The 24,609-nt window shown below is 36.2% G+C and overlaps 1 protein-coding gene across 4 annotated transcripts in view; it reads right to left on the reverse strand.

Moving 5' to 3' along the window:
• The window catches only part of CNTN4 (contactin 4), an 870,265-nt gene that overhangs the window by 722,555 nt on the left and 123,101 nt on the right, over nt 1-24,609 (reverse strand). For 3 of the 4 annotated variants that reach the window (XM_046652823.1, XM_046652821.1, XM_046652833.1), the window contains exon 2: nt 10,417-10,457. The exons of the other annotated variant lie outside the window; for it this stretch is intronic. The gene's annotated coding sequence lies outside the window, so the exon portion shown is untranslated. The remainder of the gene's footprint in view (nt 1-10,416; nt 10,458-24,609) is intronic. 4 annotated transcript variants of the gene reach the window in all.

Raw genomic sequence — 24,609 nt, forward strand, 5'->3', positions numbered from 1 at the left:
AGACCCAAAACCCATGTTGCAAACAACATTCTAGGGGCTGGCCCCATGGCCCAGTGGTTAAGTTCGCGTGCTCCACTTCGGTGGCCCAGGATTTCGCTGGTTCAGATCCTGGGCGCGGACAGGGCACCGCTCATCAGGCCATGCTGAGGCAGCATCCAACATGCCACAACTAGAAGAACCCACAACTGAAAATATACAACTATGTACCGGGGGGCTTTGGGGAGAAAAAGGAAAAATAGAATCTTTAAAAAGAAAAGAAAAGAAAACAACATTCTTCTGCAGTGCACAAATCCCTGGAAAGGGACTAGGAGATACAAAGAGATGGCTTATTTTAAAATCCGTTTCTGGCACATATCCCAGCTAAAGCAGGAATTGAAAATTATTCAAAATCCCTCTGCAGGGATCTTGAAAAGAATAAAATATCTAAAAGCAGAACTCAGTAAAAATGCTCATTATGGGGGCTGGCCCAGTGGCGCAGTGGTTAAGTGCACACGTTCCGCTTCTTGGGCGCCCGGGGTTCACCAGTTCAGATCCCAGGTGTGAACATGGCACTTCTTGGCAAGCCATGCTGTGGTAGGGGTCCCACATATAAAGTAGAGGAAGATGGGCACGGATGATTAGCTCAGGGCCAGGATAAGGTATAAGTATGTTCCTGGGTTCTTCTTAAGAAAATGTCTATGGCAAAGGTCTATCTCTGGGTCTGTGAGGGGAAACCATAACCACAGTGTGGTGGGCAAACTTTTTCCACTATATGACTGTCAGGGTCTCAAAGTTTTGTTTGGTTGATTTCTTTCCAGCTCATTGGATCTCATTGGCATGTTCCATGACCCCCTTCTTCTCCCTCCATTCAATTCTTTGCCCCATCTATGCTGTTTCAACTGCTCTTCTCGTTTGTGCCTCTTGTAAACCTCAACAAATGTCTAAGCTTGACCCTGTGAGCTAGATCCTTTTGCCCAAGCCCAACCAGTTCTTCAACAAAAAATAAATGAGTCTATCTTCACCTGTCATCTGTTCTCTCTCATAAGCACTTAACTTGCCTGGGAAACAAATAACCTTTGTAGTGGTGAGATGACATATAATTGGTGTCTTATCTCATTTCAGAGGTCTTGGCATGATTGTAAACATGCTGACTGCATTAGATTCCTCAATGTTCCATTTCGGTCCATGCGTGTACTCCTTCCCCTCTCCCTCACAAAACAGTTCATCACTTCCTCTAAATAGTGCTGGTGAGAGCAGCTACCTATATCTTGGTTATTTAAGGCCCTCTAAAATTTTTTTAAGGTGTTTTATTCAACACAGCAGATGATTCTGCTTTCAGTAGCTAATATTTTTAGTCCCATTAGAAAACTCCCTATGCATTTGGAGGATCCAAGAGAATATCTTCAACATCTGTACCTTAGGTCTTTCATTCACAACCTAATTTCCCCTTTATAAAAAATCCTCCTCCTAAAGTTCAGCTGAATTTCAGCACATGAAGACAAGACCAATATAAACAGGATATAACATGCTATTTTATGTCACCAGGAGAATACATGTTTGTTCTGCCACTTTAATGGGCTTTTCCCTTTACAAACCCACCAAGTGGCTATTTTCAGTATTAACCTAAGAGAGTGCTCATGCTTATCATCCAAACTTCCAGATATGATGAATGACCGAAGCAAAAAACACATTTGTTAAGGAAGCAGCCCATATAAAGCTTGCAAAGCTTTGATTGATCATGTTTACCCAATGGATACAAATGTTACTGGCCTTTAAAAAATATTTGGGAGAGTTTATGCTTTGTTTTCTTTCCCTTTCTGAAAATGGCTTTTTCAGAACAGCATCTGCTCAGGCTTCCAAAATGGAATGGGATGGAATAGCAGTTATCAGTAATTTTGTATAGACAAAATTGATGCCTTTTTTCTAGAATGTGATGAGGTATAAAAATGGCCCACCTGAGAGTAAGCCCTCAATGTTCCACTTCGTTTTCAAGAGCTGTTGTCTGTATTATTTGTGTATCTGCAAACAAAATCCGTCTGGGTTAATAAACCAAAAAGCTTGAGTATGGCTCTGGAGCCAAACATTAATTAGCTTTTTAAAAACATCTTGAGTCCATTATTTAGTCCTCTGTGTATAAAATAAAGTCTAATTCATTCAGCTAACCATTCAACAATTACTAATTGCATACCTATTATGGGCCAGGAACTTTTATAGGTTCTTAATCTATAGCACTAAACAAATCAGGTTCTGCTCTCATGTAGCTTACATCCTACCAGGGTGATAGACAATAAATGAATAAACATACAACACATCAGGTGGTGAAAAATCCCATGTAGAAATGAGAAAGAGCAGAGGAGGTATAGATACTCTTCTAGAGATGACAATCAAGGAAGATCTCTTGGATGAGACATCTGAGCAGAGATCCAAAGCAGGAAGGGACCATGCCATGCAGGCATCTAGGAGAAGAGCAGCCCAAGGAAGGCAACAAGTGCATATGCCCTGGGAGACTTGAAGAGAACTCTGAATATTCATGTGTGCAAACATTCTTTGAAGACTTTAGTAAGGCACTGTTATTATCATATATTCTAAGTATCACACTTTCTGCCACTTCCCTAACTAGACATGGGTCATTATTTGTTCCCCAAAACATAACTCACCATGAGATGACACTTTAAAGCCCAGAATAACTGCTGTCACTCAACTAATATATATGGAGCCACTTAGAATCATTTGCCCCATAGCTCAGTTATAGAGCCATTTTATCATAGAGAATACAGTCCTTAGCAATTTCCCTTTTGATCAAAAAAGATACCTAATATGACAAGAAATCTCTAATCCAGACTACAACATCAGCCAAAGCAGAAAAATAGCAATTTCCCTTGCAAAACTGATTTTAAACTATCATCATCTGTCATCATCATCATCAATCACAAGCAGCAGCTGCTTTTGGCAGCATTATTTTAAGTCCATATTTAGCTAGATGACAGCTTAACCTTCTTAGGGAAGCAAAGTAATCTCTCCTTACAACCCCAACCAAGTACCGAAAAGCAGATTTGCTCTAATGTAGGAATTGGTTTTCATCTGATTTCATAAACATGCAATGGTATTTGATGATTTAATAGATCTTTGGATTTTTCTTTTGAACATTCAACACTCTATCAGGGCTGGTGAAGACTACATAACTCAAAGATTATTGCAGTCATATCAGCAAAGAACTTATCAACAGAATTGACTTTGTATGATGGCCAGGTAGAAAGGCAAATCTACTTTCCACAGAAACACTTACATAACACTTGCCTAGAAAACACTTGCCTAAACACATGGAGGAACACAATGTATTTATGTTTTGCATGACAGGCACATTCCTTTCCCCATTCTATGCTTGCACTTAACTGATCCCCTCCACTTGCTGGTCACATTCATGCCCCAAGACTTTTCATATCTCTGCGTTTATACTCACACTACTTACTCAGCCTACAGTGACCATCCCCACTATCTCTATAAATTCATATGCCAACCATAGTCACTGAGCAAAAATTCAATGCCAACCCCTTCCATAAAATTCTTCCTGGAACCCCAGAGAGACATAATTTTTGCCTCTTCTGAATTGCCCACTGACTTTCTCTATACCTCTTTTGGGAACTCATCTTGTATTCTACCTTGTATTAGAGTCATTTATTGTATCCATCATCCCATTTCATAATTTTATGATGAATAAAATTATTTGTGGGCAATTATAATAGCAGTGTATCTTTTTATTTACTAAAATAGTCTTCACATAGTACACTGTTACAAAGATATGTGGTGAGTTAACAAATACTACACATACTAATTATGCTGCATCTTCAAACCAATATCCTCAGTTAAAAATGTGTCTTCCATCATTCCCAGCATAGCTAAGGGCCAGAATCAAAATACCTATTTATGGAAGCTACTTAAAGCAAACATCAAAAACATCAGTTCTATTATTCAAAAGAAATTTTACGCAAGTAATGGCAAAAAATATCCCCATTAAAAGTTTCCTTTCAGCATAAGAAGTATTGTGAAATCCTTTCCTCATGATTCCCACAACTGCTAGCACACTGCCTTCATGACAATTTGTTGAATGAATAAGTAAATGATTGCTTGATTATGTGCACTTTACTATATCTCAGACGAAGAATGCCAAAAATTCTGGGGGGGAAGACGGTTGCAGGACAAGAAAGTCCAAGATAAGCAGAGTACAAGTTGAACTACAGTAAACTGAAAGAAAACAGATCATTGCTGTTGTTCAGCAGAATCCTAACGGAAAGTATGAGGTTAAAAATCCTATCTGCACCTGAGAAAAATAATTAGGATCATTGATATTCTGAAAAACTAACATCCAGAAAAGTGTTCATCCAAGAGAATGTGACAGTAAGAGTGTGAGAGCGTGAGTGAGAGTATGCACACTCACACAAACACACGCACCTATCTGTCTGCCTGGTGCTAGTGAAGTTGGAGTAGGGGTGGGAGGCAAAGGATAATTCTCAAAAAGCAACTCTATTTACTACTGGGATATAAGTATTGATTCATAAAAAATATGAAAATTTCAGCATAGCTAGACAGTTTAAGATTAATGATAGAATACCTAGTTAAAGGTAGCTGAGAGGTATATCATTTTTCATGACACAGGACCAATGAGAGTCAATAAAAGGAAATATTAAGTTAAATTTAGAACTTTTCACCACACAATCATTTATTTCTCTAAGAGAAAAAAACGTGCACCCATTTTTATTGTTTTAAACTAAAATGCTAAGAGTTTAAAAATACGTACATGGTACTTTTCTAAAAGTCAGTGTTCTAACTATTTTCTTTTGCTGACTTCAAAGTCTGTACTTCTAAAGAATAGCTAGAAGAGTTTCAATGCAATATGAGCTTTTGGGAATTAATTATAGCAGGGGAATCACGCTCAGAGTCAGTGTATACACTGTCAATTTCCTTTTCTGGAAATCTGAGAACCATCACCTGGGAACCTAACTATTGTTATATTCCCCAACCTGTTTATCTTATTCATCTTCATATTGCCAGATGACCTGGCACAAAGTAACGGCTACAAAGTGTTTGTTAAGCTGTGCTAAATACTACATCAATGTGTCCATTTTGCCCAAGGTTCAGTTTCTGAAAATGGCAGCTTAAAACCACAAACAAACAAGGGAATCTCTCAGCCTCAATTTCCTCCTTAATAAACTATCATGGGTTTATCTTCTGTTAGGTCAGTGACTCCCAAAATATGTCCTGGGTATCAAAGGAGTAGGGGAAGTGGGTTCTATCTTCAGACTATGTGAGCACTGCTACTTGAAATAGTAATAGATTTTTAGCTGCAGGACTTCTCAGGGTATTTAATATGGAAACATACATTGTGTATATTATCAAAGATAGATAAAATATACATAGTGCTTCTCAATTTATTTGACTTCGGAATACATTTTAATTACAATATTGTAGTGGGTTGGTCAAACTTTTTCATACTTTAAACATTCAATATCATGAATTACAATGCTTTCAGCTTTGTTTCCAATATTTTCCTGCAGGCAACTAATTAGTCTTTTTAATGCATAGTCTTTTCTTTTCTCCCCTGAGGAAGATTAGCCCTGAGCTAACATCTGTGCCAATCTTCCTCTACTTTGTATGTGGGTTGCTGCCACAACATAGCTGCTGAGTGGTATAGGTCAGTGCCCAGATCCAAACCTAGGCTGCCAAAGCTGAGCACGCCAGACTCAACCACTACACCATGGGGCTGGCCCCAGATTGCATAGCCTTTTTGAACATACATCTTAAGGAATGCACGTGACAATGATTCTTTATCAAATGAGAGTTTGAACAATGACCTCACATGTGAAATCCTAAAGGTTTTAAGAATAATGCACTTAGAAATCTCAGAACATCTATTTTGCCTTTATTTTTGAGAAAAGCTTTATCTTTTACTTGTCCACACTGAACTACTCTATGTGTCTCATCCATCCCATTTTGTTCATTTATTCATCCAGTAACTACCATTAAAACCTCAATATTCTCTACACATGGGCCTAGAAACTGGTCATATAAGACAGATACAAGGATTCCTGCTCCAACAGAGCCCCTTGTCTCACTCCAGAGAGAAAAATATAATAACAATAATAATTCAGAGTAGTGGTTGCTGACATAAGAAAGGGATACAAATAGTTACAAAGTAAGGTGAACTTTGTCTTGGATAGTGAGAGAAAGCTTCAAAGCAGTAAGCTCTAACAGAGGTAGGTCCTAAAAGAATGACTTCACCAAGCTTAGGAGGACAGTGGATAGAGGAGAATAACACACGCAAAGAGAGAGAATAGCATTTGCTGAGGTGTAGAAGTAAAAAAAATAGAGAAATTTAGAGGATTGAGGTGATGAGGCAAAAGGTAGATGGCAGCTACCTTGCACAGGGTCTTGCATACCAAACCAAATAATTTGGTTGAAATATTTTAAGAGGAAATGTTACAGATCAGAGCCTTCAAATTTTCCATCTTTTGTTTCCAAATTACTGCCATATATGGAAATGTCCATGTGAGTAGATCTGGACTGAACTGCATATGTGGTTAGCATTTTTAAGCTCCTCTGCTACTGGTGAGATGATGATGGCCTGAACAAAGCAGCAAGTGAATTTATGATGCCCTATATAATTATTCTCCTTACAGTTTTTACTCTCACAATGCTTACTACAGAAGAATGGGTGATAAAACCAGGTCTCTCTTTACCCATACCTTGTAACCATAATAGAGTACAGGAAGATTTAATCTAGTATTCAAGGACAGTGGTTTTTCACCTCTACAGGTTTAAATGATACATGCGATGGTGCATGGATATGTATTTTGAACCTACAATCTGCCTTAAACTTATTGGAGAGTTGCTTAAAAAGAATCTCTGAAGCCAGCCCCATGGCCAAATGGTTAAAGTTCTGCTTTGGTGGCCCAGGTTTGCAGGCTCAGATCCCGGATATGGACGTAACCCACTCATCAGCCATGCTGTGGAGGCATCCCACATACAAAATACAGGACGATTGGCACAGATGTTAGCTCAGGGAAAATCTTCTTCACACATACACAAAAAATAAGAATCTCTGTTCAGGGGGGTGGGTGCCCAGTGGTGTAGTAGTTAAGTCTGAGCACTCTACTTGGGCAGCCCAGGGTTCGCAGGTTCAGATCCTGCACACGGACTTACACACTGCTTGTCAAGGCATGCTGTGGTGGTGTTCCACATACAAAACAGAGGAAGACTGGCATAGAAGTTAGCTCAGCATCATTCTTCCTCACCAAAAAAAAGAATCTCTTGGGGGTAAGCCCCATGACATAGTGGTTAAGTTTGGCACACTCCACTTTGGTAGCCCAGGTTCCCAGGTTCAGATCTCAGGTATGAACCTACAAAACTTGTCAGCCATGCTGTGGTAGCATGAAAGATAAGTAAAATTTTGACAGGTAAGGACAGGAAGAAAGGGAGGTCTCTGACAAAGGAAACTGAATAAAAGAAGGCAGAGAGGTAGGATCAAATACTAGGTGAAATAGCAAATGATAAGTAGCAGGAGCATCAGGAACATGAGATGATGGTTAGAAAAACTGAAAAGTCATCTTGGGGATATTCTCAGTGCCAGCATTACAACTATCTACCCAGTATCTGGTATACTTAGCAATAAAATGTGGGTAATGAAAACGGAATTACTATACAGAATAATTATGATATTTACAACTCTTCTAATTAGTATTAAACTGGCCTCTGAACATAAGTACACCTATGTGTTCTTTTTAAACATTCATATAATTTCAATAAGCAACACACAAAGAATATCCATTATTTTAATTGTTTATTTTTAAATATTTCCCCTAAAATTTGCTTATACTGATTTGCATTCTTTTGAAGGGTAATAACACATTTATCTATTGCCTTTGTCAAGGACATTCTGAAAACGACCCTTTGCCATAAAAAGATATTTTTACTAATGGCATATAATCAAGCATGTTCCTCAGTAGTCATTAAAACTTACTGCAAATATTCAGCAGCTATGTAGCAATTAAAAGAAAACAATGAAACTGATTTCAAACTGTAATGCCTGTGATGTGTCTCACAAAACCCAGAAAAAGAATTCCCTATAAAAAGATAAAAAATATGTAAAGAATATTTTATTCCCATTTGATTTACAAATGTTTAAAATATACTTTTTAATATCTGGCACTCCATGATAACTAAGTCTTTTTAAATGCAGCTAATATCTTAATAAGCTTTGCTGTTTGTCATTACCATTTTTGTAGATGAGTTATATATTTTTCTCTAAATACTGAATAACTAATCTTTCACGTGTAGGCTGATCCATATAAAATGGATACTAACTTATCAGTTTCACCTACAAAAATGACAATATTTTAGATTTAAGGTAACAGATTAAAATCACAGAATCACAGAATCTCAGAGTTGGAAAAACGGTCAGAGACATATAGTGGATTCTTTGGCCTTTTCATAAAAATCCCCTATAGTATAAAATAGTAGTCATTTGATATCTGCTGTTGGAATGTCGGAAATAAGGAGCTTAAAATAATACATGAATGGGAACAAAAAGGAGTACTCAAAGCAGAATAAACCCAATACTCAAACAGATCTGAATCATTCTTCATATTCACCCACTTCAGATAAATATTTCTCTTTTAAATTAACGAAAGGAAAAAAGACACATACCTCAAGCAAATATCTAACCAAACAACATAAAAGGTAGTAGAACATCATTTAGAGTTTTTAAATGACCAGATTAAAGAATGTGAAGAATTTACTACCTAGACTAAAAATATAATGCATTTATTTCTCTAATTCCAAACAAAAAGAACTAAAATTAGCATTCCTAGATAACACTCTTTCACCTAAGTAGCTTGGAAGAATCAAGTGAATTATTCAAATCTAGAAAAGGAAACCTCTAAGAAAATAGATATTTTAATGCTCCTCAGCCTGCAACCTATCCAGGAAGAGAGAAATCAGATAAAAGATAACCTTGAACTAACAAGGTTATGAGGGATTCTTTCAAAATGAGTCAATCCTGAGTCTCCATGTCAGGTAGGACAAAAGGGCATAGAGGGGAAGCCTGCCTTCCTAGATCAACTCTCATCCCAAAATTCAGCAAGAAAACAAGAACATTACTGACTAAACAAAGAATTACTTGTACCCTTCTAATGTCTGACCCAGATAAATGAATTTTCCTTACCCTGTAACCTCTTAATATCAGTTTTACCAATACAAAATTATTCACCTCTAAACTTTAGCTTTTTGAAGTATGAAATGAAACAAAAATATTTTAGGGAAGAAGGAAGCTAAGAAATCATATGATTTAGCCCACTAACCATACAAATGAGGAAAGTGAACTTTAGGGAAACTGAATTGCTGAAGATCCACAGCTCCTGAGAGCAAGATCAGTCTCAAAAGGCAACTCCAGAACCCCTGGCTCACTACTGTTCTAGGCCAACACTGCAGGACCATCCCCTATGTTGTAACTTGATCATTTTTGCTATAGGATTGGGTGGTACATGTGTCTGTGCATGTATCTGTGTGTAGCTTAGACAGGCACTAATACAGTTAAGACTCAATTTTATACTGATTAATTAATCATTCTTAAATGGTCAGTAATCCTTTTTAAGTCTAAAGATCTTCCCCATAAATTAAACTCTGTAATGCCACAAGATTATCTGCAATTGGGTAACCAAATACAAAATACATTATTATCACAGAATTACCAAAGCATAAATTGTTAAAACAAGCAAACTAGTAATTCTCCAGCATATGATGTATGCACTAAACCAGAAGGAGTAAAGACCAAGAACTTTGTACAAAATATAAAAGCATTAGGTTGAATAATCAAAAAAACGATTATTGAGAATTTTTGTACTGAAAACAGAGCCAACTGATCACTAAAAATGATGAAATATAAAATAATGTTTACAGGGGGAAGTTAGGTTCCAAAACGCACATTTTGGTAATATTAGCATTTAACATAGCAAAAGTATAAATTTTATGAAAAATACCAAAGATTTATAGCCAGATAAATATCTGAGGGAAAACTAATAAATGCATTACATATTATGTTTAGTTATTCAAATAATAAACATAAGATAGTTAACTTTCCTTCTTTGAAGAATGTACAATTTTAAAATACATTGGAAAAATGAGATTTAACAATAAAATTTTATTTGCAGATGAATTTAGTGGGACACAAATTATATTTAAAATCACCGATGATCTTATAGTTTAATATAAAATCCATTGCTACTGCTTTCTGTATATATTATTTACATAAGACAGAGCTATAGATTAATTTCATAACTCATAAGGAAAAGCAGTTCCAATTAATATTTTGTACAATTCCTAAATATAATATGTACTTATGTAGTACACAGACATATTTATTTATTTACATAAAATGGTACATACCCCCAAATATGTTACTTATTTCAGGTTCAACTGCACATCACCTACAAATAAAGAAATAGATTTTAGAACAAAACATAAACCTAGACTTTTTAAAAGTAGTTAGTTGCATTCCAATGGTATCACTGGTTTTAGAGAAAACAGTCTCAATGGGAAATCATGTTAGAAGAAGTTCTTCTCAATGAAATATAGAGGACCTGCTTTATCATGAAATTCCTTAATCTGTGTAGTAAGTTACCCTGATAAGCAAGAAAATTGTCACAGTAAATCTATGAAAAAGGCTTACAGGCTGATCTATATCTAAATATCTGAGATGAAAAAGAGATACTAATACAGTAGTATGTTCAAATAAGCAAAATTAACTATCTGATTTCATATGAAAGTCAAAACTGTCTCATTTCAAATTAAGGGATAAATTTCATAAGATCATAAAGAGCAACGATTAATATTCATTCCCTATAAAGTACATGAAAAATCCTCCTTTATTATCATTTCTTTAAAATCATTGCCAAATTTTTAGATAAGAATTAAGTTGAAATCCAACTTTTAAAGATTAGATAAATTGTGTAACAATTACAAAAAATTTAAACGGTATGAGGGCTATTCAAGTTTTACAAATCCTCCACTTTTCTTACCCTCAAAAATTTTCCACTAAAGTTTTCTAAATTTAAACTCCAGGTGATACTGATGATAGTTTAGACTTAATGCAAACATATATTTACCTTTCTATGACTTCTATATTTTGTCTTCAGACTCTTTTTTCTGAGGTCCATACCCATGCAGCCAATTGGCTATCTGACATCTCTATTTGGGTAATCTAAAGGGACGTCAAACTAAACAGCTCTGAATACAAACACCAATCCCCCTCCCACCCCAAAGGTCCACTTCCCAGCACTGGCAGTAAACGGCACCACCATAATTCACCCAATTTCAGAAGCAAGAAAGACAGGAGTCACACACAACTTCCTCTCTCTCTCACCTCTTATAAGTAGCCAATCCACCACTTAGTCTAGACCATTTTACTTCATCCACATGTCTCCATCTCTGCCATCAACTCTGCCCCACCCCCAACCTACCATATCTCTCACCTGCAATAGCAGCAAGAGCATTCTCATTGCATTCCTTCCTGACCCCACCTATCCTTTCCCTATCTATTAGCTAGTATAATCACCCCTCCCCACCCCAACTATCTCAAGATGCTTCAGTGTCTTCCCATTAGTCATAGAAAAAAGACCCAAGTTCTTTAATTGGCCTACAAATCCCTGCATCATCTAACCTTAGCCAAATATTTCCAACATCTCATCTTCCACCATCCTCCACCTTGTTCTCTGCACTCTAGATATACTGAAGTGTTTTCAGTTCTTGAAATTTGCCATGTTCCTTCCCATTTCAGGGCTTTTATACATACTATTTCTTCTTCCACCCACTTCCCACTTCCACCTATTCATTCTGGAGATCCCCACTTAAACTTTACTTTCTAAGAGAAGCCTCCTCTGACACCCTAAGTCAAGTCCTCATAATGTACTATACTCTCACAGGACAGCATTTTGCTTTTTCAAAGCATTTATCACAGATCGTCTATGGGATTATGTGATTTATGACTGTAGCCCTCACTGAACTGTAAACTAAAGGAAGGTAGCATCTATGTTGTATATCCTCAGTGCCTAGCATAGAGCCTGACATCCAATATATACTAGTAGGTGGAATTAAAATGGATAAATGAATGAAAATGATAGTTTGGGGTATATCTTTTTTATATTCCATTCATACCAAAGCGTGTTGGTATGAATGCATGGTATGAAAGCATGTTGTATTCCTTAGGAAAATACTTAAAATTATTTCTGAGCCCCCAAACAAAAGGTATAAGGTCCAATAATGACTCTTATAAAATGCTAACTGCTTTTTGATGACTAAAACAAAATGAAATTATTTACTCCCCACATGTAATTCAATAAATGAAACATAGGAGATGTGGAATAAATATGTAGAGAATAAAAGAAGTTATTTTATAGAGCTTTACCATTTGCAATATGCTTCCAGATACACAATCTCCTTTGAGTATTAAGTCTAACACTTATTGAGTACCTACTGGTATTATCTCCAGCTGACAGAAAGGAAGTAGGGTAAGAAAGGATCAGTGTTTGGCCTGTAGTTGCATTGCTAATAAGCAGCAGAATGAGATCTCCTATCTGCAACTCCTCTGTACTTCCTGCTAAATTACAGAGCCTTGGTAGTGATCCGAATGATGTAAACCTAACAATTTCTCCTAATGAGACCATCTTGTAACTTCATGATGATTATGTTGCTCCTACACAGGATTTTCACAATGCTGTGAGCTATTCATACTACCTTATACCTAAGGATGCATTTACTTAACATCCCTCAAAACTCCACCAACCTCACCTTCCTGAGTCCTTCTCCACTGAATTAAGATGGCTCACCTCTGCATCTCCTATCACAATATTTCCTGCACTAAATTTTAGACTGATTTACTGATACATCTCCTTTAACTAAACTATATGTGCCTTGAAACAGAATCCACTATTTGTATTCCAGCACCTAGTACAAAGGCCTCTGTCACAGTGGTCACTGATACACCTGGGTGTTGAGTGGATGGATGGATGTGATAGTAAATAAAGGAATTAGCCCAAGAACATGCACAGTCCTAGATGCTCCTGTCACTTCCAAATCATCAAAATTTAAAATCTAGTGAGAGCATTTTACCGAACTCTAGTTCTCTAGTCAGCATCGTAACCATTAATGCATCACGTGGTTATCATATAGGATAGCAAAGCTCCTCTGACTGACAAGAGATTATGCAATTTGTGCTGGGAAGATATGTAATTTTAAACATATAGAAGCGTTAAAAAACTTATAAAAACAAAGATAGAAATTAATTTTTAAAGTGAGAAAAATAAAACAATACAGAATAGTTTTAATTTCTTCAAAATTTTGACAGATTTATATTGAATATTTACTATAGCATGTTGAAAAACAGGCTGAGATATTTCCCTCCTAGATAAACATCTGGAGTTCTGTATTTGTGACTGCATCAAAGTTAGCTTCTATATTAATAAGCTGCTTAATCTAAATAGCTTTCAGCTTACCCTCGTGTGCATAATCCTTCACACCTGGATAAGTTACAAATTGATAATGTTAGCATCGTTAAATCTCATGCTATTCACAATAATCATTCAATTCAAACTCTATTCAAAAGGCAAGTAGAACAGGAAAAAGTAAATCCTTTTTGTTTCTGGAATGTATAGACTTATGGGTCTTCTCAGCCATTTTGTTCTTTTGTTAGTTCTGAGTGAGTTCTAAGACAGTAGATCTTATCAATACTACAGATAAGCCAAGATAAATGAGAACTCAGTTTTTCCAAATAACTATGGCCTTTTTTCTCAAGCAAAAGTAAGCTCAGAGCAATACCGTTCAAAGCAAGTGAATAGATTTTGTCAAAGCTTCGAGCCACATGAAAGACAAGTATCTGGTCTCCATTTAGCATAAACTTGAATCTTTTGTGACTGAAGTAATACTGAAAATGCAGTCACATGCTTCTCTGGTGGAGAGATGGGCACTACTGACTAAGCAAGAGAAAAAGAGAAGAGAAAAGAAAAGACAAGGGAAATATGCTCTTTGTGAGGACCACACTAATAAAATGATCAAGCTTCTTTTGGAGCCACTGATGAAAATTAAAACAAAATTTCTTCATGACAAAGGCAATCAGTGCATCTGTCTCACTCTAAAGAAAATAATTTTACTTCTTCCTAACTCTAGGTATTGTACCCAGTCTTATAAGCTCCATAAAAGGGCAGTTAATGAATTTTCATAGCAAATAGATCAGCATAAATCTCTGTCAAAGATCTGTTGGTCCAGTGTCTCGAAAAAAGGCATATCTGTAAGTAGTTTCGTATATAAATGTGCTAAGTACAGAAACTCCACAAGCTGATGGAGTGTGAGTCTTAGCTAGATGCAATAAAGACCTTTTAATACATATCTATTACTACCGGTTTTCTTGCCAGATGGTGGGTTGCCATTTCAGAATCTAAAAGCTACCTGGCAAATTTCCATCTGAAAACAAGGAAAACCTATTAGATACCTAACAGAGCAAGGAATCGTATGGAATAGCTGGAATGGTGAGGAAATAATGCCAATACTGATTATCTAAGGTAGATTTTCCAGGTGATTGTCTTTGTTTGCTTCTCTTCTACTTTTGCTGTGTATTTCACTTCTTGGGTGGACAGGGCATGTACAAATTTGAGAAAGAACTCACTGGGCTCACTCAGGGAGTCTTGACTTTTCCAGTAACTTTCTTGGAAAAGTCATTTCTCTAAGGAGCTTCTTCATCTACAAAATCAGAGGGGCAGGCTAGATGACCTTCAGGTATCTGCAAGAGATAATAACTATGATTTCTAGAATGATTCTATCATGCTGCTGCTCTGCTAAAAGGTTATTAGGGAGAGCACTGAAATAAGCACCCAGAAAACAGTCTGAAGATTCTCAACAGATTTCATTTCCCACACCATCTATGCACCTCCTCAATCACTGGAGATAATCCTTAAGTAGTATTATTCCAAAGTCAAGCACTACATGCTGAATTGTATACGCCTAGTTCGGAAAAGCTGTCTATATGATAGTCAATGCATATAGCCCTGAGGGACAACGCAGAATATATCATAAGACTAAAAAAAAACAAAAGGAGGTAAAAGCTTTTCAATTGACCACTTAAGAGGTTATGTAGAGGCCACGAGGTGAAGTTATGAAGTATGTTTCTAGTCAAGAATGCCATCTACTGACAATAAAATACTCAATATTCATATGATTATATTGAGTGAAGAGTCAACAGCAGATTTCGGTCCTGGATCAGGTAAGAATTTGGTATGTAAAAATAAAAGCCCATCGATTCTCAGCATCCCTTCGGAGTATCTGTGCGTATATGTTTAATAACCGTCATATCTCAAAACAATTCAGTCTGACACATTTAGTTTAAAAATACAATGATAGTGGCCAGGGTTGCTAGCTATGCTTGGTGCCCCATTAACCAAGTTCTTAGCGTGCAACCAGATTTCCATCAAAAGTGCTCAAACCACCTAAGAAAGGCATGAATAGGGCATTTCATAAAAGTAGAAGCTATCTGCCAAGGTCAAAAAGCTCTTACCTCTATTCCTCAGCTCAATTTTTCTTATGACTTTCCACCCACAAAGTCATCTCATTTAAAACCTGCTAATCCCCAGGCAGGGCTGTTTTGACATGTGGAGGGTGATAAGAGCTATTGAAAGGGTTTGATCTCAATTATAATAGAAAACACAAATGAAAACAAAAATATTTTCACACTCCATGTTTTCCATCTATTAAACTGGCAGAGATCAAAAGTTTTATCATTGTGTGATAACTGTGTGGGATACCAGATATTCACATACCTTATTGGTGGGTGGATCCATTAGTACAAATTCTATTGAGGGTTACTTATCAATATCTATAATAAATAAAAAAGCATTTTTTTTTGACTCAGAAATGGCTCCTCTAGAAATAGATAGTCTAGGAATATATAGTCATTGGGGAACCTGGTACTGGTTCTAATAGCTACCTAAATAAGGTTGTCCTGAGGATTAAATGAAATGATGCCTGTGAAGTGTATAGAACAAAACTCACATTGTACTGACATTAACATTAAGCACTGATAAACCTTAGTAGTTGCTCACATCATTGTTGTTAGACGATGATGTGATCAAGTCATTTTAGGAAATACTACAAAATTTTGGACAAGTAGAGTCTTATATTCATTAAGGTAAAAAAAGCATATGTGTGCACTATAAATATCTATATTTAGAACATGATATTTAAATGCTCTTTGGTAAGTCTTGACAATTGGGGAAATATCTTTATAGAAATGTATAATTTATATATAATCATATCTGTTAATTTCTTAGGAATGTTTTATATTGAATTGATAAATGTCTAAAAGACTAGGAAATAATACAAAAATCCTTTTAATCTGGATCAAAATTATCATAATTTATTAGGACATGATTGAATGAATTAAAGAATAGTTTAAATATTTTCTGGCTTTTTCTTCTCTTTCTACAGTTAAATGACATTCTAAACATTATCAACCATTCATTTTAGCTGAATGACAAAAAGAGGGAAAAAAAGTGAAGTAAAAGCACATTCGACATTAACCCAAAATAACAAATTTACTTCTCATGAGCCTAGGATATTGCAGAGGTGCATTTGTTAAATTATAGCAGCAAATTTTCCTCAGGAATCTTCTAATTTTGTTCCAATCACTGGAGTCATGTTTATGTATTTCCTTGCAAAGATACACTGCTTCCTCAGAGCACTCTTGAGAATAGAAACTCTTTATCAGATGACTGAATATCAAACAGTGAGATGACTAGCCGGTTAGGTTAAAAATATGAAAAGACATTTAAATTTAAACATAAAGGAAATCATCTGAATGACAAAATATGGAGGGTACAGAGGAATGAATTAGGAAAACTTCTTCCCTTCCTCTTCCTCTCAGAGCTTCTATACCTAAGCAGGAAACCTGGATCTTACTATCCTATTGTTTAGAGCTGTGCCGTTGAATAGCCAGACATGACTATTGAGTACTTCTAAGGTAGCTAGTAAGAATTGAAGATGTAGTCCAAAAAATGCGTATAAAATATCTCATTCATAATTGTTTTAACATTGGTCCATGTTAATGTAATATTTTGAACACATTGTATTAGATAAAATTTCACCTGTTTCATTGTACTTTTTACTGGGACTAGAAAATTGAAATGATACTATTGGCTCACTTGGTTTTTCCATTGGACAGTGCAGAACTAGAACGTCATTATCTATGACTTATACGTTCCTTTGTGTGCACCTGTGTGTATTTTGATGGTTCCAGTAACTCAGTCCTCTCTAAATGGGAAGAACCCATATATCTGTACAGTCCTATCTTCACAAGACACAGGAAGATTGGTTGATTCCCATTATATGGGTCCAGATCTTCCCCCTCAAAAAAGGTACTACCAGCATGGTGTTGAATGTTTGAGTTGCCAGCTGCATTACCTGGACAAGTCACTTAAGCCTTTTAGCCCCTTTTCTTAACTCTAAGATGCCTGTATACCTGACCAAACAGCATTGCTGTGACAATCATTTAAGGTATATATGAGAACTCTTCGATTCGTACACACTATGGCACTTTAGGTGGTATTAATATTTAGTTTTATCTCACAAATGGCATTTGGAACAACTGATCCTTTGTAATGCATCTAAATTGGAGCAGAAATACCACACCTGTGCTGCCAATCACACTGCTGTGTAGGACAGCAGCTGATTTGTTCAATCATAAGTTATAATTTGGATTGTTCCATAATGATTCTTTTTCAAAGCAAGTAAATAGAGCACGGATCTCTGAAAAGAGCATAATAATGATGATCAGAGTACTAGAATTAAGAGTAAAGAAATTTTAAATTAAAAATATTCAAATTGCATGATGATGTTTTCCTGATAACAACTGACTGTCTCTTGCATGTCTCTTACATTCATGCATTCACTCATTGAATATTTGGAGCATGCTCTACAACACAGCAGAGTGGAAAATATCTCAAGCTTTGGAGTTAGACATAACTGAGTGTTAATTTCAGCAACTTTGAGTGCTTTATATGGCTCTGTGAACCCTGTAATATTGGAATAAATTATTAACACCAGTAAGGTTTTTGGACAATTAAATGATGCATTAATTATAAAAATTAGCACAATTCCTGGCACATGGCATTCAATAAATGTTAGCTAAACTACAATATTTACTATTGTTTAGTTATTGTTCTAGACACTAAAGATACTATGACACAGGCTCTGCCCTCAAGGCATTATCTAGATTATCATCTATCAGCTATATCTAAGGAAGTCTAAAAAAGTAGATATTTTCAAGTATTCAAGTAACTGGATAAATCATAGGCTGTTATCCTGATATTTAGCACTGTGTAATTACAGTCTTGATCATCAGAGGAGTCTATTCTAGAAATCTAAGGATTTTTGCAAATTAAAATGCAGTTTACCTAACATGTTTCATTTATTCAATCTTTTAATACTGGATTTCAGGAAGCTCTTCAGGAAACAGTAGTTCCCTCTTCTACCAGGCTTAAAGTTAGCTTAAGTACTCTGTTAAATGGACTTTCTCAAACTTTTTTTTTTCTGGTGAGGAAGATTGGCCCTGAGCTAACATCTGTTGCCAATCTTCCTCTTTTTGCACAGCTGTTACCTCAGGGCCAATCTTCCTCTATTTTGTATATGAGATGCTGCCACAGCATGGCTTGAGGAGTAGTGTCTAGGTCTGCATCTGGGATCTGAACCCACGAACCCAGGGCTGCCAAAGTGGAGCACATGAACTTAACCACTATGCCACCAGGCCAGCCCCCTTAAACTATTTTTTAATAACACACAAAAGCCATCATCATCACATCCTAATGCAACAATCATTTACCATGATCCTCTAGTTCAGCAAGGAATGTGAGAGATAAATGATAAAAAAAAAAATCAATAACTTCTTGCTTCCTTCCACAAACCTGGCTCAATAAGCTCTTACCATAAACAGCCATTATCTTTGCCAATTTATTTTGTTCTACAATAAATGAGTGAGCAGCAAGGATTTCCACAGAAAGGCCCAAGAGGCCAATTCTGCAAGTTCTCAAAATAAAAATTGTACCAATTTGTAATCATTTTTATATATAGCAGAGGAAAACAGAATCCATATGGACAGGGAAAAGAGATTCGGCTATCTACACCAAAATGGAATACCCACTTCCCTTTTGTAGATTGCTATAAATTAATTCAGTATGTCAAAAGATCCATATGCTGGAATGACTGCTTTCAAATCAATCAAATCAATCCTACTTAACAACTATTAATTGGATGATAATAGAAAACACAACCCCATTTTCAAAAGACTTATAATGCTGCCTTTAAGTAGGTCTAAATTCTAGTCATTTGTACATATTTCAAGTCGTTATGGTTTACAGACTGTCTTCAAAACCCAGCTCTAATTAAGTAAATTATTTAATCATCAGAGCCTCAGCGTCCTCACCTGTAAAATGGAGATAATTATATCTATATTTCAGTCATATTAGAAATATTAGAAATAATGTACGGAAAGCACCTATCACAGCCTTATTATTACTATTGATGTTATATTTTCTTTACTAGCTAGAGCAGGGGTCTACAAACGCTTTTGTAAAGGGCCAGACGATAAATATTTTCAGCCTTGTAGGCAGAAAATCTGTATGAGAACTGCTCAACTCTGCTGTTGTAACATGAAAACAGTCATGGACAATATACAAACAGAGGAGTGTGGCTGTGTGCCAACAAAACTTTATTTGCAGACACTGAAATTTGAATGTAATATAATTTTCATGTGTCATGAAATATTATTATTCTTTTGATTTTTTTCAGCCATCTAAAAATACAAAAACCACTCGATTTGTGGGCAGCATGTAAGGAACTGGAGAACCAGATTTGACCAATAGGCCACAGACTGACAACACTTTGCCTAGAAGGGTCTGAGCTAAATTTGTGCAAATTAACTATATAATTAATGGCCAATCAGTTTTTGAAAAAACATCACTTGCAAAAAATTCAAAATGCTTTTCTCTATATACAAAACCATGTAATTTTCATTTACTTTAATTTTGTTGAACATTCTGGAGAAAAACAAATATTCTGTTCTCACTATTTAAACACCTTCCATTTTGCAGATCTTTTAGTATTATTTTATCTCTAATGTAAAAAGTTCAACTTTGGTACTTCAAAGCACTACAAACAAATTTATTTAGAGTGCTTGTTAAACATATTGCTTATTTTCCTTACGAAATTAACTGCAGTTTGCGAAACAAACAAATGGATCCAACAATACAAGATGCAAAAACAATTTCAACAAATAGGTCTTCATTTACTATTTAATCTCCTTTCTGCCACTGACTTAAAAACATCTGCCAGGAAGAGGTGCAAACACCATATTTCTCCAGTTACATAATGTTAATTATAATGGAATTACACTACAAATAAAATCTTAATCACGTTGGCCACTCTTCTCCATGTTCTTATTAGTTACTCACAGATTCCCAATCCATTAAATCTGTGCTGCGGTATTAAAATGGGTAGCAGTGCAGGAAAAGAGAAGATGAATTGGATTTGGTCAAAAGGTCAAAGCACAACAATTTAGTTGAATAAGTAACGCAGGGCATAATCTTTCCATCCTTTTATATTTTATGCTTTTAATGTTGGATTATATGTAAAATGAACAAAGACAGTGAATATCAGGTCAGCTATGCTGAGACTATCAAGCTGATGGACAAAGGCACTAAAGGATGTGCTGTTGAGGTTCACATTAGTTGTTCTCATGACATTAACTTAAAGAATTTGGAGATATTACCAAGAACTCCTAATCTATCCATATTTTATCATCCACCAACTTATCTACCTTCTTAAACCAAATGACAACAAAAAGTGAAAATACAAGCATGCAAAGAAAAGTAAGTCATAGAAGTTTGCAAAACCACAAAACAGATTTTAATTTGTTTGGGTCATGACATCACATTGGCCCCCAAACAGTTAAAACGATATCAACATCGCCAGGGATGTATATATCCACAGATAGTTAAGTACAGAGATAATAATGAAAGGCAGCATAGAATAGGGATTAAGAGTACATACTACAGAGGCAAACTGACTGGTTTTGTAAGCTCAGTCATTTATAGATATCTGCATGATCTTAGATAATTCACTTATCATTCTATGTCTGAGTTTCTTTGTAAAATAGAAATAATGATCATAGCTACCACAAAGTGTTAGAAAGATTAATATGTAGAAATTTTTGTAATGTGGTACAAAGTAAGAACTATGTAAACATTTGTTAAGGCAATGGCTAAAATAACTATTTATTACTGAATAATAGTCTATAATTCTGTTTCTTTATAATATTTGCATTTTCATAGGTCACTACCATATAGCTCTTTTTAGATCTGCATGAGAAAAAAATCTAAAGTACTTAATAGCCCTATCCATGATAAATATTTGCCAACAAAAAAGGTGAAATGGAAATCTAAGGGTTGTTTGCCTCAAATACCACCAACATCTGACATAATTAATGAAACAAAATTACAGGGCAATAGAGCACTTATTTCTAAAGCAGATAATAATGGAGCCTTTAACCAGCAGTGTAGAAGATTTGACTCCCTCATAATGACCCTGAAAATCTGCCACTTCATTTGCTCCTGCTCTGTATGTAAACTCAATCCAGTGCTTTCTTCTCTTCCAAATATCCCTATGATCTGCTGTTTCCAAATTCCCAGGTCCACATCAATGAACTCGACAAGATTCTTATCCAAGCCCCATATAACAGCACACCACTTTACTAACTGGTAGAGGGAATGCCAAGATGGAGAAGAGGCAGCCAGAGGGAATGCAGAGATGGAGAAAAGGCAGCCCAAACCTTCAAGGAGCTTACAATCTATTTAGGGAAACAAAGTGCAACAACATAAAAATGTAAGAAGATAATGGCAACATAAAACTCTACAGCAAGGAAGTCCTAAAAAAGCAAACATGGGTGCAGCGCTTTAATGTCTATACATTGTTGTCACCAGTATATTAACTCTATTTGTGCCTTCATCCCACCCTAGCCCAGCAAATAATCCTCAGTAAATAAGCTATTATCTTGGTATTACAGATTACCAAACAGAGCCTCAGGAAATCTAAATAATTTGTTCAAGGTCTTAAAGTCAGAGGCAAAGCCATAGCACAGAATCCAGATCTTCATACTTACATCCATAATTTTAAAACTACAGCACTCTTTTCCCTGAAAGGAGAGACCCATAGGACTCAAGTACTCTGTGATAACTTCCCAGAGAGAGGATGTGAGCCAGTTCACGATGAGTGGTCAGAAGAGAGCAAGATGATGGGAGAAAAAGGTCACTGCAAATGGGAAATGGTGTCAGCTTAGAAAGGGAAAGAACAAGTTCAGGTCAATGGCTTTGAACGGAGTGTTTGGAAAGAGGCCTGTGTTGAAAAGAATAGAAAAGTCATTAGCTAGTATTCTTCATTTCCTATTGGCTGTGCAAAAGATGAGGGAGGAGGCCTGGGCTTTCGAAGCAATTGCACTGAGCATTACCAAGCTAAATTTCAACTCTAGCACCTCAAATGCCAATCTATCCCTTTATACCTCTTGAGACTGATAAGACCAACGGACTCAGTCAGTCTGATTAACTTGGGATCCCCAAACCAACTGCTACCCTATATTGAACTGACAGAAAGCATGTTAGTAAATCTTAAGATTTATTGCACACTTATGATGTTAGAAGCATTGTGCTAAAATCTTTTATATTCTTTACCTCATTTAATCTTCAAAATAGCCACAGAAGGTGTGTCAGGGGTCCCCAAGACCACTCCTGCATTCAAAGACTTGCTAGAAAGACTCACAGACTCAGCATCTAAGTTGTATTTGTGGTTAAGATTTATTACAACAGTGCAGTAGAGATACACAGTTGGATAAGAGGAAAAAAAAGACACCGGCAGAGTCTAGAGGAATCCATATGCAAGCTTCCTTATGCTTCCTACCTCCCATGAGGTAGTCATACAAAGTACACTCTTCTCCCAGCAATGAAAATGCATCAATACATGTGCAATATTTTTGTCCAGAGAGGACCATTAGGGACTCAGTGCCCAGGGTTTGTTTGTTTGTTTGTTTGTAGGACGGCTGGTCACAAGGTAGCTCTGCCTAGAATTACCAAAATTCCAGATTACCAGAAGAAAGTAGGTGTTCAGCATATACCACATTATTTGTACAAACAGTCTAGGCATAGTGAACAACTCTTTTCATCAATTATGAGCAATTTTATATCAGTACCAGCCAAGATCTCAGATGCCAGCCAGGGGCCAATCTCACAGCACATCTCTTAGGAGAGCAGTCTCAGGCCTGCGACATTAACTCTTTCCTGCACAGGAAGCAGTTATTATTATTATTTCATGTAGAGAAATAACTGAGGCACAGAAACATTAAGTAACTCATCTAGGATCCTAGAAGTTCTCAGTGTTAGACAATGTGTCTTATCTTGACAGCTCCTAAAAACAGATGTTGAGACAAGCGCTTACATGCAAGTGGCTTAGGTTTAGGAGGGATCCTAGGAACCAGAAGGGGTTGGGGTGGGCAGAAGGATGGCTAGGAAGGATGGAAAGATAATCCAAGAGTCTGTTATTAAATTGGTTACCACCATGGGCTAGTGAGGGTCAATCCCACTATGGTACAGTGTGAAATGAACTTCAAAGTTGTCCACTCAAAATACTAAAAAGAAGAGTATTTATTTACAGGCTTTCCACCCCCATTGGTCAAAGTCCTCAGTAGCTATTAACTCCAGACATTACAGAAATGTTAGGATAGAAAGCAAGAACCCAAAGGCAGAATGCAATCTGATTTTGCAGGGAGGGTGGGAGCCAAAATTTGCATCCAGAGAATGCAAGATGGGGCATAAAGATGTAAATACTGTCTGTAGTAGATCTCAGACAGTGTGACTCCTCATAGCATACCTGAGTCATCATGGTGGGCTTCTGTCAGATTCCTTTATAACGGATTACAAATCCATAAAAGCTTTCCAGGACTAAGCAAAGAAATAAGCAATGTAGACCAACATGACATTGGTAATTCCAATTTTTTGTTTGGTATAGAAGAAAATGATAGAGTAAAAACCTGTCTTAAAAATTCCATGCACCTCAGCATTCTTTACAGGAAGCATATTTGTTTAAGCTCAGCAATGGTTAATACATAAAGTTTTGCAGAAAGCCTGACTCTGGCTCAGTCAGGTTTCTGTTCAATACCCTGGGGAAGATATAGATAGATAGATAGGTCTTTTATTTGTGTATAAAAGCTTTGCTGAGATATAACACAAAATCACCCTGTTAAAATATACAATTCAGTAGTTTTTAACATTAACATTTTCCAAGTGTTGTGTAACTATCACCACCATCTAATTTCAGAACATGTTCATCCTCTCCTCCCAAAAAAACTATACAAACTTACTCTCACATTTCCATTCTGAATCATTGCCCATTTCCCCCTCCTCCTAGCCCCTGGCAACCACTAATCTTTCTGTCTTTATGAATTTGCCTATTCTTAAAATTTCATATAAATGGAATCAGACATTATGTGCCCTTCTATGA

This window comes from Equus quagga, chromosome 1, assembly GCF_021613505.1.
Source record: "Equus quagga isolate Etosha38 chromosome 1, UCLA_HA_Equagga_1.0, whole genome shotgun sequence".
In the NCBI taxonomy this organism is placed as follows: domain Eukaryota; kingdom Metazoa; phylum Chordata; class Mammalia; order Perissodactyla; family Equidae; genus Equus; species Equus quagga.